The 17,647-nt window shown below is 40.2% G+C and overlaps 1 long non-coding RNA gene across 1 annotated transcript in view; it reads right to left on the minus strand.

Annotated features, from left to right (window-relative positions):
- LOC123583057 overlaps positions 1-7,742 on the minus strand; it is a 45,715-nt gene extending 37,973 nt beyond the window's left edge. The window contains exon 1 of the long non-coding RNA XR_006704720.1: positions 7,609-7,742. This is a non-coding gene — a long non-coding RNA (uncharacterized LOC123583057). The remainder of the gene's footprint in view (positions 1-7,608) is intronic.
- Between the last annotated feature and the right edge of the window lie 9,905 nt (positions 7,743-17,647).

A 17,647-nucleotide genomic window follows, 5' to 3' on the forward strand; every position in this document is an offset into this window, starting at 1 on the left:
CTCTGAAGCTCGGGAAATGAGAAGGAAGAGGAGATGGGAAAGGGGAGGAGGCTGAACATTTTTATTTTCTTATGTTAACAACTCTAACTGACAAAGGGTATGAAGGGAATGGCAATAGAATATAAAAATGCTTTGTGGAAGGTTCACATTTACTCGTACTTTTAACTCCACTGTGGCTGATTAGTTCATGGGAAAAAATGACAAAAAGGAATAAAAACCTGACTATGAATCCAGTATCAACAATTTGCAGCCATAGTAACCAAGAAAGTGCAACTCATGAATTGAAACAAGAAGAAAAAAGTGTGTGTGTGTGAGTGTGTGTCATCAGGAAGATGTCAGGAAATGATTACTGAGTGAAGAATGTAGTTAACCCCTGGTGGCTCAGCAGGGCAGTTCTGGATAGTCCACATGCACACCCTGGCTAACATGTACGTCAAAGGTTGTCAAAGAAGTTCTAATATCTATTTGATAGAGTTTCCAACTCAGCTGTAAAAATTCACTCAAGGATAAAATGGCATACAAATTCTCTAACAAGAATTTCTTGATTTTATTTTTGGTTTAAATCAAATTTGGTTTGCATTAGTTCAGCCCAGCTTCATTGCAGAAAGACAATAGGGTATGTGGCTTCTCATATGTTTCCATAACTAGCTCTGGAATGACTTGGAGCTGCCTTATGAATACAATTCTGGATAAAATACAGCAACCCAGGGCTCAGAACCACACCTCATCTTCTTTACCTTTGGCATAGAAGTCATCAGTTTCTTATTTGTGTAGCCAGGCACCAGCAATATATGGTCCAGGACTCTGGAAGGAAGCCCAAGCAAATGCCAGTGGGTTTGGGAAGTCCTGGGGTGATCACCCAGATGGGAGTGATAGGCGATTGAAGAGCCATCTGATTATCAAATGTGGGGCTAGAAGCATCTTTAAGGGCTATCTAGTCCAATGAGCCATATGATGCTTGGATTTTCCTTTTCCTTCAAACTTTGTTCCAAAGAGGAGGTTCATCCTATGCTCAGACTCCACCCTTGAGAAGGAACTCTCCTCCCCATGGGGCAATCCATGTAGTTTTGACTGAAAAAGACTCAAATTGAACAGAAATATTCCTCCCTGTAAATTACCACTCACAGCCCAGTAAAGCAAATCAAATATTAATATATTTGAGGATAGATGGCTAACTGTCCTCAGAAGACTTCTTCGGTGTAAACATAAAGAGCTGTTGACCATTCTGCATTTAGTTCCTCTCCTCTCACACCTCCAGAGGACCTTTTATAGTCCCTTGAATGAGAACAACACTCAATGAACATTCTGTCCAGAGTAGGGAAGTAACCTCATTATTAGCTCCATTATTCTGAGATTTTACTACTATCAATGTAGCCTCACATTTACATAGATTCTAACAGCCTAATGGTATTTTGGACTCATAATGAACTTCCCACTAAAATTTGTGTGATAGACAAATTAATGATGCTTCTGGTCATCGCTGGCCAATTCTACTCTATTCCCCAGGCACTTGAGAGGAATACATGTCTCCAACCCTTGAAGTTAGCTGACTATGTGACCATCTCTGGTCAATGAAAAAAAAAAAAAAGCAGAGGTCCCATATGTCAATTCAAAGTTGAGACATTTAAGTACTCATTCTCAACTTTCCAGCCCGATTTTTCCCATCATAGCAATTGTCAACTCATGTGTTGATTAGGAAGTGTCATGGATTGAATCAAGCTGGAATGCTCAGCCAACACACGGAGGACAGATGCCCTGGCATATTGCCTGGACATGCAGCACACTTTGACTAAAAAATAAACTTTTGTTGCATTATGCACATGATTTGGGGGTTATTTGTTACTGCAATATAAACTAACTTTCCTGACTCAATGTATAAGTTATTTTTCATAAGTAGAATCAGATTTCCTACCTCACACATACCCCTACACTACCTTTTCATATTTTAATAATTGCTTTTGAGGTCTGATTAAGGAACTTCTATTTGCTTTTTCTCATGAAAATTAGTTTTAATTCTCTTAGTCCAATGGCCAGTTCTATTACAATCTTTAAGATTTTGATTCCATCAAATAAAGGTATTCACTCTTCCTACTACCTCCTTTACATTTGAAAGTATTACGAATATATTTAAAGACTGGAAAGAGGACATTTCTGATGACATGCTTTTCTTAGTTCTCCACCCTCTATTCTCACAATAATGTTCAAGCCTAATGAAGTCTGTTCTGGGCTTTCTTAACTCAGTATAGAGGTTAAAAAAAAAAAAGTCACTGGGGTCCAGTAACCACTGGAGATCTTGTTTTTAGCTTGATGAAATCTCAGTTCTCATAATAAAAACAAGACATAACTATAGGAAAAATATATATGATTGCTACACTTTATTCAGCTCCAAAATCATTCCATTTTGATTCTTACTATTCTCAAGGAGTGGAAAACCTAGAATTGTGGAAAATTCAGGCTGCAATCGGGTTGCTTACATTGAGAGACAGCTCCAGCAACATCATTGTGGCTGATCCTGCTGGTTATGCACCGAATGGCCATCTTCCAATTCTTTTCATGCTAATCAAACCCTGACATTGTTCAAGAGTGCATAGACTTTAGAAAGTACAGGCCACTTCCCCTCACACCAGTTATGGGGATTATATTTCCCTTGGCCAGTCATTGCTTTGGGAATGGCCATGTGACACAATTCTGGCTACTGAGATGAAGGTAAAGTCTGCAGAGAAATTTCTGGGAAATTTTTTCTCATTCTTAAAAAGAGGCACAGTGAAGTAGGGTTCTCTTTCCCAGCCTTCAATATGGATGTGTGAGAATATGATAGAGATGCCTCCACCATCTCTCACCACTGGAAGATAAGCATGAGAATAAAAACTAGCACAGTTAACCTGGCAGGTCAAAGATGGAAAGAACTAGGTACTCTACTCCATAGCTGGGTGCTGAATTAACTGGTTTAGGAACTGCCTCATGACTGGACTTCTTATAGGAAATAATAAATCTCTTTACATTTAAGCCATGTTGAGTTGGGTAGGTCTTTTGTTACTTGCCATCAAAAGAATCCTGACTGATGCTATCATTAAGAAGTATTTCATTATAAACATCATTATGCTGTTTTATAAAAAGTACAACCAGTATAATAGATAGAGGAGGAGGAAGAAGAGAAGGGGGAGGGGTAGCAATTGCAGCAGCAGCAGTAGTAACAGTACTGGTAGTAGTAGCAGTAATGATAATACCGGCTTACAATTATGTGAACCTGTTTAGTGTGAGGCACTATGAGACGCATTTTAGAGAGCTTAATCTAAAATTCAAGACCATACTTTTACTCTTCCAATCTAAGACCATATTTCATCCATTCTGGGCTCACCACATCATTCTGTTCTCTTTTATACCTGGACCCTGACATTCAGAGAAACCAAGAAATTGGGTCACCATTAATGCAACATGCCACTAGTCTCAGTCCATTCACAGAGCCCGTTCTGCATTCCACTGGGGCTGTCACTGTGTTGTTGTTACACCAGGATCTGCTACTTAGGTGCCAGATGGAAGAAGAGGGGATACAATGGCAATACAGCTCTTCATGGTCACTTAACATGTCCCAGTTGCTCACTGAGCTATCAGTTGGGAAGAGTCTCAGAGGAGGGCAGGGCCAACAAGGGACTCAGTCAGTGGATATCCCACTCTAAAATGGTCATTCCTGCCATTAACAGACTTTAGTGAGGCTATGAAGATGGGTAGGACACAACAGTGAATTTGTTGAAAAGAGCACAATTGTGTAAAACATCAATTCAGAAGTTAGACAACTACAGTATCAGGTTTCATTATCAGTCCTGCCACTTGCTTGGTCTGTCAGAAGGATTGCATTATCTCCCTAAAGTATGCTTGGTTTCCTCATCTATAAAATAAGTGTGCCTGACACCTAGTAAAGATTCAATAAATCATAGTTATTATTATTCAATAGCCTATCCGCAAAGAAAATGTACTAACATGCTGCCTTGGGCATGTTAAGAAAACCCTTCACTAGTCTACCTTTGTCTAAACACAAAGCAACAGTGAAGACTAAATTCTGATGACTGCATCTAGCTATGCCTGAAGACAGATGAACTCTGGATGTCTGGTTCCTTCTCTAAGGGAATTTGAATTGGGTTCCTGTCACTGACAGCCAAGATCAGTTAGGATCAAACTCAAATCTTTCCTCTACAAGCTTTCTCAGCACTTCAGTACGTGACACAAGATGATTCACAATCTTCTAATTTCTGTATTGCACATTTCAATAATCACTTGTATTTCACTTGATTTTGCTACTTAACCGGTTATTTTAGGAGCATATCTTGTTTTCCCAACATGTTTTTAAGTTTCTTAAGAAAAAAGCAATGCACTCCACTTACTTTCTGCCACAAAACCAGGTACAGTTCTGGGTAGATACCAGATTCAAAAAAAACCACAATCAGCAAGGTGGTTTTCACTGGAACCTAAGTCAGGTTCCCTGCTGAATTTAGGCATTTCTGAGCATGTCTGGTAACCTGGCATGATAAATATTCCAGGAAAGAACCATCCTAAAAGAGAACAGAGTCAGGCACACAAGCTCTGTCCAGCAAAAATGCTTCAGTCAACCTAGATACAAGGGAACTCTAAACATTGTCTGTAATATGCTGAGAACATCAGGAAGTGCTGTAAGGGGGCCACTGTAGGACACTGTGGATTTGAGCACAGTGCAGCCTTGGAACAGTGATGGGGAGTGGTGACACTAAAGGCACTATAGACTAAAGGTTTGTATCCTCCTCCAATCCATATGTTGAAACCTAATCCCCAATATGATGATATGTGGAGGTGGGGCCTTTGGGTGACGCCTCTCCTCATGAATGAGATTAGTGCCCTTATAAGGGAGACCTCAGAGAGCTTCCTTGCCCTATCGGCCATATGAGAACACAGCGAGAAGATGGCCACCCAGGAAGCAGGAAGCAAGTCCTCACCAAACTGTGAATCTGCCAGTGCCTTGATCTTGGACTTCCCAGCCTCCAGAGCCTTGAAGAAACAAGCATTTGTTGTTTGTAAACCACTCTGTCTATGGTATTCCATTATAGCAACCAAAGGGATGAAGACACAAGGCCAGCTTCAACACCGGTGGTGGCAAAGAATAAGATCAACAGCAATTCTGATAACATGAGGCACAGAGATTGTGGTGGTGTAGTGGGAGCTTATAAGCCCCATGGTGGTGGGACACAGCTGGAAGAGAAGCCCTGGCATCTAGTCAGTGATAAAAATCTTGTTACTCAGTGGGAGCCTTCTAGACATTCTCTGAGGTTTCCCAGAAATGCTGGGGAGACTTTGTTGGGAGTCTGAACACTGTACATGGCACGGTGTCTTGTGGTACCCTAGAGTGGCATTCTCTAGGGAAACATGAATTACACTTGCAAATTAAATTCTCAAGGACAAGTACTCCAGTGCCATGGACAGACCACCATTTGGCTGTGAAGGAGTTGAAACAGACCTGACCTCCTCTTGCTACTGTGGCATGTCCCGCTCTCTGGTCAGCCTCTCACCCCGGCTGCTTTTCCTCTGAGTGGCCCCTGGATTGGCAGGAGTTCAATCACACTGGGATTCAACCTGTCCAGTTTCCCCTGCCCCTAGGAGGTCCCACAGTCATACACTACTTTTGGGCTCCAATTCTACTTAATTTTTAAAAACTGGATTCCTATTTGTGTCTGTGTCTCTATAGTTTTTCTTAGAATTTTTTTTTCCATCAGACTCTTAATTATCTTATTTCTCATTTCTCCTTCCTCTAAGAATGGGTTCAACTCTCAAGGTGGTCTGAAGGCATTTGATATAAAATGCAGTCTATGGTATTCTAAGTTCTTCGCCCAACAAGTATCCATCAACAGGAGGTGACCCAGAAGTTTGTGATGGCACCAAAGGATAGAAGATTGGTTTACTCAATCCCATATGTTTCATTCTGTGGTTTGTGAAGTACTGAACTAAGAACTAAGAACCAATTCCCTTAGAGGAAGTTATGGATTTGTGGAATCCTGCAATGTTAACACTTTAGAGCTACTAGGGTACTAGCGACTAAATCTTTGTTTCAGAGTTTTGGAAAGTGCCTGTCTGTCCTCTAACTTCCTAAGGCTGTGCCAATGCCCACAGTCCACCTTACTTCTTCAGTTAAGTGGGCCTAGGTGGCCGTCAGTACTTGGGTTGTGGATATACCCAGTGCGTAAATGTTATGCAGTGTGGTCACATATGAACTTCAGTAGCCAAAGGGGGTCTCCAGGCTCTCTGATGCTCCTTGATAGTTACTGGGAACCCGAACTGAGGCCAGCACTTCCTGGCTAGTGTGAGAGTCTCACCTTATGCCCTTCCAAGTTGGTCCTTCAGAGTGAGAAGAGGGAAGCCATTACCACTGTTTCCTGCATTCTTCTCTAGGCAGAAACAGCTGCAAGGGTACTATGGCATAGGAGAATGTGGGTAAACAGGTTGCAAACTGCTGTTTACAGTTTTCTTTTCACGTTTCAAAAGGAGGCCATCTGTGAGAACAGAATGTTCTCAGTGTCATCACCCACAAAGAGAAAATGCAGGCATGTGGGCATTTGGGACGATGCTTCCTGGTAATTTGTCCAATTTTAGCTGCACTGAACTCAGTGAATGAACTTATTTTCCAAGGGTAACAAAAGCAAAAATAAACAACGGGTACTCCATCAAACTAAAAAACTTTTGCACAGTGAAGGAAACCATCAGCAAAACAAAAAGACAACCTACTTAATGGGAGAAGATATTTGCAAATGATAAAACCCATAAGACATTAATATCCGCAATATATAAGGAACCCACCCAATTCAATATCCAAAAAACAAAAATCCTATTTCAAATGGGTAGAGAACCTGAATAGACATTTCTCCACAGAGACATACAGATGGCCATCAGACATGTGAAAAGATGCTGAACGTCACTCAGCGTCAGGGAAATGCAAATCAAAACCACAATGAGGGTAGGGGTCAAGATGGCAGAACAGCTTGGAAGCTTTTTTTTGCATCTCCCATCCATGGAATACAGCCAGAACAACACTAAATCATCCCGCACATCTAGAAAACTGATTTGAGGATTAACACAACAATCTACACAACCTGAACCACAAAACTCAGCAGGTACCCTGCACGGAGAGGTGAACTGGGGGAGATAGAAGCCGCGGAGGGCCGGGAGTTGTTTTTGCTTGCAGATAGGCAACAGAGATGGGGGGAGAGTTCAGGAAAAGCACCGCCCCCTCCCCCCCCCCCCCCCCCCCCCGCCACTAAAAGCAGCCGGAGAGAAAGCGGAAAAGTGGAAACAGCCACAGGGACTGAACAAAAAAGGGAGAAAGGAGAAAGGAGAGGGTTTAAATTCCATTAAGACTCTATGAACAGGGGGAGCACAGAGTCTCAAACTCTGTAGTTCGATATCTGGTGGGAAGGGTGAATCCCCAGGAGCAGAGTGAGCTCTGGGGGGTCCTTGGCCCACACCCCCTGCTTGGAGGACATCTGGTAGAGGCAAAGGCCCCAGCAGACCCCAGAGAACAACCACATTAGCTGGTGCTGGAACAAGGACCTTAAGGGTGAAGATTGGTGCCAAATGTGTGTTGTGACTTACCATAATCCCTGAAACGTTGCTGCTACACGAGTGCTTGAACTTCTTCTGGGTGGGGCTGGCACCCAGCCACAGTCTCTGGGCATCAGCAGCAGCGAGGTTTCCCGAACGTTCCTGGGTGCAGCCAGCACCAGCCATTGCTCGGTGAGACCCTCTGCGAGAAGGTCTGAGAGGGTCAAACTGCAGTCCCTCAGAGGTGAGGGGTTGGGAAACACAGTCGCATTGGAGATAAAACTCAGGAGGGAGGTGCTGCCTGGCAACCTGACGGCTTGGTCACGGACAGCATAAAGGCAGGGAATGGAGGGAAGCTGGAGACAACGGACAGGTGCATGATTGCTGAGCGGGGAGAACAGAGACTGGGTAGCTGGGTGACGCCATAGCTTCCCGAGCATGCGCATACACACCTACAAGCGCCAAAACAATCTACCCCAGTAAACCAAGCAGCGCCATCTAGTGGAGAACAGAGCCATTACACTAAGCCCGCCCAACTGAGCCAACCTCACTCTTCAGGATCACAAGTGTCTCCACCTGCTTAGTTTACCGCCTGTAAAGTGCTTCATAGTTTGACTTCTGGGGGAAAACGAGGTAATTTCAATCTTATTTCAGTCTGTTCATTGATCCATCTTTTTATTTTTTTCTTTCATTTCTTTTCTTTTTCTTGAACACAGAAAGAAAAGTTTTATTTTTACTTTCAATTTTTATTAAAAATATTTTTCTTTAATGTTTTTCACTATATTCTTTACTATTTTGTAATTTTTTTCAAATTCTATTTTACTTCCATCAATTCATTTTATTCTATTTCATTGTATTCATTTTTTCAAATTCAAACGTTTTCCTTTTTTTTTTTCTCCCTTTTTTCTCTAATCTATCAGGCTCCTTTCAACAACCAGAACAAAACACACGTAGGATTTAGCATCATTTATTTGATATTGTGTGTGTGTGTTGTTTTTAATTTTATTTTTTTTACCTTATTAATTCCTTTTCTCCTTCAAAATAATCAAATAAAGGAATTCACCCCAAAAGAAAGAGCAGGAAGAAATGACATCCAGGGACTTAATCCACACAGATACAAGCAAGATGTCTGAACCAAAATTTAGAATCATGATAAAAAGAATCTTAGTTGGGATTGAAAATAGACTAGAATCACTTTCTGCAGAGATAAAAGAAGTAAAAGCTAGTCAGGATGAAATAAAAAATGCTATAACTGAGCTGCAATCTTGAATAAATGCCATGGTGGCAAGGATGGATAAGACAGAGCAGTGAATCAATGATATAGAGGACAAACTTATGGACAATAATGGAGCAGAAAAAAAGAGGCAGACTAAGGCAAAAAAGAACAATTTAAGAATTAGAGAAATCAGTGACTCATTAAAAAGGAACAACATCAGAATCATAGCGGTCCCAGAAAAGAGGGAGAGAGAAAGAAGGGTAGAAAAGTTGTGTGAGCAAATCATAGTGGAAAACTTTCCTAACCTGGGGAAAGACACAGACATAAAAATCCAGGAAGCACAAAGTACTCCCACTAGATTCAACAAAAACCGACCATCATCAAGGCATATCAGTCAAATTCACAAAACACTCAGGCAAGGAAACAATCATGAAAGCAACAAGGGAAAAAAGCCCTTAACATACAAGGGAAGAAAGATCAGGTTTGCAGCAGGCCCATCCACAAAAACTTGGCAGGCCAGAAAGGAGTGGTAGGATACATTCAATGTTCTGAATCAGAAAAATATGCAGGCAAGAATTCATTATCCAGAAAAGCTGTCATTCAAAATAGAAGGAGAGATAAAAAGTTTCCCAGACAAACAAAAATTAAAGGAGTTCATGACCACTAAACCAGCCCTGCAAGAAATTTTAAGGGGGACTCTCTGAGGGGAGAAAAGATGGAAACAAGAACAAAACAAAAAAAGACCAAAAGCAACAAAGACTAGAAAGTACCAGAGAACACCACCAGAAACTCCAATTCTACAAGCAACATGATGGCAATAAATTCATATCTTTCAGTACTCACTCTAAACGTCAATGGACTAAATGCTCCAATCAAAAGACATAGGGTAACAGAATGGATAAGAAAACAAGATCCATCTATATGCTGTTTACAAGAGACCCACGTTTGACCTAAAGACATCTTCAGACTGAATGTAAGGGGATGGAGAACCATCTATCATGCTAATGGTTGCCAAAAGAAAGCCAGAGTAGCCAAACTTATATCAGACAATCTAGACTTTAAAATAAAGACTAACAAAAAATGAAGAAAGGCATTATATCATAATTGAGGTGATATATATCACCACCAAGAAGACCTGACAATTATAAATATTTATGCTCCAAATTTGAAGGTCCCAAATATATAAATCAATTAATCACAAACATAAAGAAATTCACTGATAATAATACCATCATGGTAGGGGGCTTCAACACCCCACTTACAGCAATGGAAAGATCATCTAAACAGAAAATCAACAAGGAAACAATGGCTTTGAATTATACCTGAACCAGATGGACTTAACAGATATATTCAGAACATTTTATCCTAAAGCAGTGGAATACACATTCTTCTCCAGGGCACATGGGACATTCTCCAGAATAGATCACACACTAGGACACAAATCAGCCCTCAACAAGTACAAAAAGATCAAGATCATGCCATGCATATTTTCAGACCACAACACTATGAAACTCAAAATCAACCACAAGAAAAAATTTGGAAAGATAACAAATACTTGGAGACTAAAGAACTCCTATGAAATAATGAATGGGCTAACCAAGAAGTTAAAGAGGAAATTAAAAAGTTCATGGAGACCAACTAAAATGATAACACCACAGACCCAAACCTCTGGGACATAGCAAAGGTGGCCAAAACAGGGGTGTATATAGCAATCCAGGCCTTCCTAAAGAAGGAAGAAAGGTCTCAGATACACAACCTAACCTTATACCTTAAAGGGCTGGAAAAAGGACAGCAAATAAAACCCAAAACCAGTAGAATACAGGAAATAAAGATTAGAGCAGAAATTAATGCTATCGAAACCAAAAAACAGTAGAACAGATCAATGAAACCAGAAGCTGGTTCTTTGAAGGAATTAACAAAAATGATACATCACTAGCCAGTTTGATGAAAAAGAAGAAGGAAAAGACTCAAATAAATAAAATCAAGAATGAAAGAGGGGAGATCACAACCAACACAGCAGACATACAAGCAATAATAAGAGAATATTATGAGCAATTATACGCCAATAAAATGGGCAGTCTGAAAAAATGGACAAAGTCCTAGGTACATATAAACTACTGAAACTGAAACAGGAAGAAATAGAAAATTTGAACAGACCCATAACCAGTAAAGAAATCAAATTAGTAATCAAAAGTCTCCCCAAAAAACAAGAGTCCAGGCCAGATGGTTGCCAGGGTAATTCTACCAAACATTTAAGAAAGAGTTAACACTTATTCTCTTGAAGTTGTTCCAAAAAATAGAATTGGAAGGAAAACTTCCAAGCTCTTTCTATGAAGCCAGTATTACCTTGATTCCAAAACCAAACACCCCACTAAAAAGGAGAACTACAGACCAATTTCCCTGATGAACATAGATGCAAAAATCCTCAGCAAGATATTAGCCAACTGGATCCAACAATACACTAAAGAAATTATTCACCACGACCAAGTGGGATTTATACCTGGGATGCAGGGCTGGTTCAATATCCACAAAACAATCAATATGATTCATCACATCAATAAAAGAAAGGACTAGAACCACATGATCCTCTCAATAGATTCAGAGAAAGCATCTAACAAAATACAACATCCTTTCTTGATAAAAACCCTCCAGAAAGTAGGTGTAGAAGGATCATACCTCAAGATCTTAAAAGCCATATATGAAAGACCCAACAGTAATAACATCCTCAATGGGGGAAAACTGAGAGCTTTCCCCCTAAGGTCAGCAACAACACAGGGATGTCCTCTCTCACCACTGTTATCCAACACAGTACTGGAAGTCTTAGCCTCAGCAATCAGACAACACAAAGAAATATAATGCATCCAAATCAGCCAGGAGGAGGTCAAACTTTCACTCTTCACAGATGACATGATACTCTATATGGAAAATCCAAAATATTCCACCAAAAAACTGCTAGAACTGATCCATGAGTTCAGCAAAGTTGCAGGATATAAAATCAATGTACAGAAATCGGTTGCATTCCTATACACCAATAATGAAGCAACAGAAAGGGAAATCAAGGAATAGATCCCATTTACAATTGCACCAAAAACCATAAAATACCTAGGAATAAATCTAACCAAAGAGGTAAAAAATCTATATGCTGAAAACTATAGAAAGCTTGTGAAAGAACTTGAAGAAGACACACACACACAAAATGGAAAAATATTCCTTGCTCCGGGGTAGGAATGACAAATATTGTTAAAATGTTGATACTACCCAAAGCAATCTACATATTCAATGCAATCCCTATCACAATAGCACCAGCATTCTTCACAGAGCTAGAACAAACAATCCTAAAATTTGTATGGAACCAGAAAAGACCCCAAATAGCCACAGCAATCTTGAAAAAGAAAACCAAAGCTGGAAGCATCACAATCCCAGACTTTAAGCTATCCTACAAAGCTGTAATCATCAAGACAGTATGTACTGGCACAAGAACAGACACTCAGATCAATGGAACAAAAGAGAGAACCCAGAAATGGACCCACAAACATATGGCCAACTAATCTTTGACAAAGCAGGAAAGAATATCCAATGGAATAAAGACAGTCTCTTCAGCAAATGGTGCTGGGAAAACTGGACAGTGGCATGCAGAAAAATTAACCTGGACCACTTTCTTCACCATACACGAAAATAAACTCAAAATGGATGAGAGACCTCAATGTAAGACAGGAAGCCATCAAAATCCTCGAGGAGAAAGCAGGCAAAAACCTCTTTGACTTGGTCGCGGCAACTTCATACTCAACATGTCTCCGGAAGCAAGGGAAACAAAAGCAAAAATGAACTATTGGGACCTCATCAAAATAAAAAGCTTCTGCGTGGAGCAGGAAACAATCAGCAAAACTAAAAGGCAACCAATGGAATGGGAGACAATATTTGCAAACGACAAATCAGATAAAGATAGATTAGTATCCAAAATCTATAAAGAACTTATTAAACTCAACACCCAGAAAAAACAAATAATCCAGTGAATAAATGGGCAAAGACATGAATATAGACACTTCTCCAAAGAAGACATCCAGATGGCCAACCAACACATGAAAAAATGCTCAACATCACTCATCATCAGGGAAATACAAATCAAAACCACAATGAGATACCACCTCACACCTGTCAGAATGGCTAACGTTAACAACTCAGGCAACAATAGACAGCCAGACCAACACTAAACCATCCTGCACACCTAGAAAACCGATCTGAGGATTAACACAACAATCTGCACAACCTGAACCACAGAATTCAGCAGGTACACAGTGTGGAGAGGTGACCGGAGGAGAGAGAAGCCGTGGAGGGCAGGGAGCCACTTTTGCATGTGGAGAGAGGACAGAGACAGGGCGGTAGAATACAGGAAAAGCACCCCCCGCCCAAAGCAACTGGAGAGAAAGTGGAAAAGTGGAAGCAGGCAACAACAGATGTTGGTGAAGATGCAGAGACAGAGGATCTCTTTTGCACTGCTGGTGGGAATGCAAACTGGTGCAGCCACTCTGGAAAACAGTATGGAGGTTCCTCAAAAAATTAAAAATAAAACTTCCCTACAACCCAACAATTGCATTACTAGGTATTTGTCCCAGGGATACAGGTATGCTGTTTCAAAGGGACATATGCACCCCAATATTTATAGCAGCACTATCGACAATAGTCAAAGTATGGAACAAGCCCAAATGTCCATTGATGGAGGAATGGATAAAGAAGATGTGGTATATACATATATATATATATATATGTGGTATATATATATATACACATACACACACAATGGAGTATTACTCGGCAATCAAAAAGAATGAAATCTTGCCATTTTCAACTACGTGGATGGAACTAGAGGGTATTATGTTAAGCGAAATTTGTCAGTCAGAGTAAGACAAATATATGACTTCACTTGTCTGAGGACTTTAAGATACAAAACAGATGGACATAAGAGAAGGGAAGCAAAAATAATATAAAAACAGGGAGGGGGACAAAACATTAAGAGACTCTTAGATATGGAGAAAAAACAGAGGGTTACTGGAGGGGTTGTGAGAGGGAGGAAGGGCTAATTGGGTAAGGGGCATTAAGGAATCTACTCCAGAAATCATTGTTTACTATATGCTAAATAACTTGGATGTAAATTTAAAAAATTAAAAAAAATTAAAAAACACTCCACAATGAGATATCACCTGACACCTGTCAGCATGGCTAGAATAAAAAAAAAAAAAAAGAAATAACAAGTGTTGGAGAGGATACGGAGAAAAGGTAACCCTCGCGCATGTTGATGGGAATGCAAAACGTCAGAGCCACTATGGAAAACATTATGGAGGTTCCTCAAGAAACTAAAAATAGAGCTATCATTTGATCCAGCAATTCTACTTCTGGGTGTTTAGCCTAAGAAAATGAAAACACTAATTCGAAAAGATAAATGTACCTCCATGCTCTTTGCAGCTTTATATAAGAGGCCAAGACACAGAAACAGCCCAAGTGTCCATCAATTGATAAGTGGATAAAGAAGATGTACACACACACACACACACACACACACACACACACAATGGACTATTACTCTCCTGTAAAACAGATTGAAATCTTGCTATTTGCAACAGCATGGATGGACCTAGAGAGTGTTATGCTAAGTGAAGTCAGTTGGACAGAGAAAGACAAATACGGTGTGATTTCACTTTTATGTGGTATCTAAAAAAACGAAATAAATGAGCAAACAAAACAAAACGGAAACAGACAGAGAACCAAAACGGAAATAGATACGGAGAACCATCTGGTGGGTGCCAGGTGGGAGGGGAGGTTGAGGGATGGGGGAAATGAGGAAGGGGATTAAAAAGTATAAACTTCCAGGTATAAAATGAATAAGACAGGGTTATAAAGTACAGAATAGGTAATATAGCTAATAATAAGTAACAACTTTGTATGGTGACAGAAAGTACAGAATAGGTAATATAGCTAATAATAAGTAACAACTTTGTATGGTGACAGATGGTAGCTAGATTTATTGTGATGATCACTTCATAATGTCTATAAATGTTGAATCACCTGAAACGAATACACTATTGTATGCCAAGTACACTTCAATTTAAAAAATATACATAAGTACAAGAATAAATAAAACTGCTCTTTTAGTTGGTCATAAAATCCCAGCTTGGAAGCAGTCCTGTCTGTTTTCTAAGAAATGACATTCTAGTGCCAGAAATTACCACCTCAGTCATTTTATTCTGAGGGAAATAGGGGTAAGAAAAAGAAAAATGAACATGTAGCATGTGGTAAATGTAAATGAAAAAATTAATTCCTGGTGGTGGCTGAGTACTTTCTGTCCTGAATAGGGACACAATTTAATTTTTATTTCAGGTTTAATTAAAATAAGAATGAGCATAGTTAAAAAAAAAAAAAGAGAGAGAGAGAGAGATGAGTTTTAAAGTGGTTCTCTCTTGACGCCCTCCCCAATCTACGTCCACACAATGCCCTGGAGGCAATCACACCGCCATGCATAATCCTGGATCATGAGCATAGATATCTATTTCTCCATCTATCAGCTTTAAATGGTACCAATTACTCTTAAAATAACAATTTAGCTTTTTTATATTATCCTTCACCTTCCTTCCCCCTTATCCTCCTATTCTTTTATATTACTACTTTCAATTCTTCCCCTGGTTACTTTCGTGACTGTAAGTAACACATTTACATCACTATTTCATCCTCCATCAACCTTGGTCCACATCTCAATTCCTTTTTTTTTTTATGGAATAAACTACAACTATAGACATGGTCTTTGCATTACCAAAGCTGTTAACATTTACATATGCTCTGGTGCCGGGCATGTGTGTGTGTTTCGTCTCTTGATTAATTTAAAAGGTAAAAGTGAATTTGCGGAATTTCTATTGTTGAGTGAGTAAATATGGCTCACTGCTGAACCAAGTAGAGTACTAGGATTGTATTTTCTTCCCAACAGATCACTGGGGCTGTGTAGGGGGAAATATTTTTAGCATCAAGGCCAAAAGGATTCTCTTTTCTTATACATTATCAGTTGCTTAAACTCACACCTCTTTATTGTTTTCATCATGTTTGGACAAGTCTATCTTGTCAAGATTTTTGTTTTTCCTGAAATTTCAAATGGCTGTTGCCTTTTTTCTTATGGACAAAAGAATAATGTGCTTTTACGATTTCCTACAATTTTTTCATCCCTCAGTCATGCTGTCGATTAAGCTTGGCTGCCTCTTCAAGAACTGTATCGTCTGGTTTCATGACTGACATCTCAGACTTCCCTTTCACTGCATTCTTGGGTTGGAGCCTCTATTTCCTGAACCTCATGTTTACTCTTTCTTAATTTTCTTTCTTATTTTTTTCTAACATGCATCCTTAAATAACTTCAAGCAAGGATGCCCTTGTCTGGAAAGATCTTTATTTTGACCTCACACTTACTGGGTCGTTGGTCTGGATTCAAGATTCAAAATCGTCAGCCTCAAAATAATTTTCATAAGTAGAGTTAGGAGTACACTTTCATAAACATGCTTCCTCAAAATTTCATCAAAAATGAAAAAGGGCAACTTCAAAAACAACCTCTTTGTGATTCTGACTTCTGCCTCGACCCTCCGTAGAGTCAGATTGCTCAAAGATCACAGATAACTGCCTCCTCCAAAAACTCATTTTCAACTAGGGCCAACAGTGGACCATCCATGAAACTGCTCCACTGACTGGTAACACAAAGGAACTTCCCAACACATAGGAGTTTCAAGCACTCAGGAATTGAGCATTGTGACTGGGACAGGAAGGAAGAGGAAGAGCCAGAGAACAGACACCAAGTGGGGGCCAGAAGAAGAGCAGTGGCACTAGGAATGTGAGAGGGGAGAGGGAGGAACTGAGGGGAAGGAGAGAGGAAATATGAAGAAAGAGTATTTTCTTTCCCTCCTCCTCATCCTCCAGATATTTAATAGTTATTACTACTTTTGTTTCTTCTATTGGTTACCTTTGTCACTTTAAGTAACACATTTATATCACAGTTCAGAGAGAATTATATCAATATTAAAAAAGAAAAGCAGAGGGTTGGTTGGGCTACTATTTTTTATATCATTTTATTGAAATATTACTGATATATAAAAAGCTGGACATATTTAACGTGCACAGCACAATGCATTACGTGACAAATATACACTCCTGAGACCACGAGCACCATCGAGGCCATGTGCTGATTTTCAGAGTGCATGTGTGTAAGACTGCCTGTGGCAGGGGTGGGGGCAGGAAAAGGAACTGAGGTCCTAAGGCACTCACTTCCTTCTCCATGTCCACGAAGAGGCCATGGACAGAGAGACTTCAGAGCCGGATGACAAACATTTCTACCCAACCAGACCCGGGAGCACAAAATGCCACAGTGCAGCCAAGATCCAATGGAACCTATTGCCATATTAGCACCTCCAGGGGTCTAGCCTTGGAAGCACCAGGAAATGGCACCTGGGAAGGGAACTGGCATCTACAGAGAGAGTCTCACAGGGGCGGGACCTTGACAAAATAATGCATTCAGTGGCAAATATCTATGGGGGCTTGGAATGGACAACCATCAGAACTAGGTCTAAGTAGGGGCACCTGGGTTGCTCAGTTAGTTAAGCGTCCAACTTCCGCTCAGGTCATGATCTCACCAGTCGTGAGTTCGAGCCCTGTGTCAGGCTCTATGCTGATAACTCAGAGCCTGGAGCCTTCTGTGTCTCCCTCTCTCTCTGCCCCTCTACCACTTGCACGTGCGCACACACGCGCGCTCTCTCTCTCTCTCTCAAAAATAAATAAATAAATAAACATTAAAAAAAAAAAAGCACTAGGTGTAAGAACATGTGAGGTATCCCTAGAGATGCCCAGAAATAC

Source organism: Leopardus geoffroyi, chromosome B3 (assembly GCF_018350155.1).
Source record: "Leopardus geoffroyi isolate Oge1 chromosome B3, O.geoffroyi_Oge1_pat1.0, whole genome shotgun sequence".
In the NCBI taxonomy this organism is placed as follows: Eukaryota; Metazoa; Chordata; class Mammalia; order Carnivora; family Felidae; genus Leopardus; species Leopardus geoffroyi.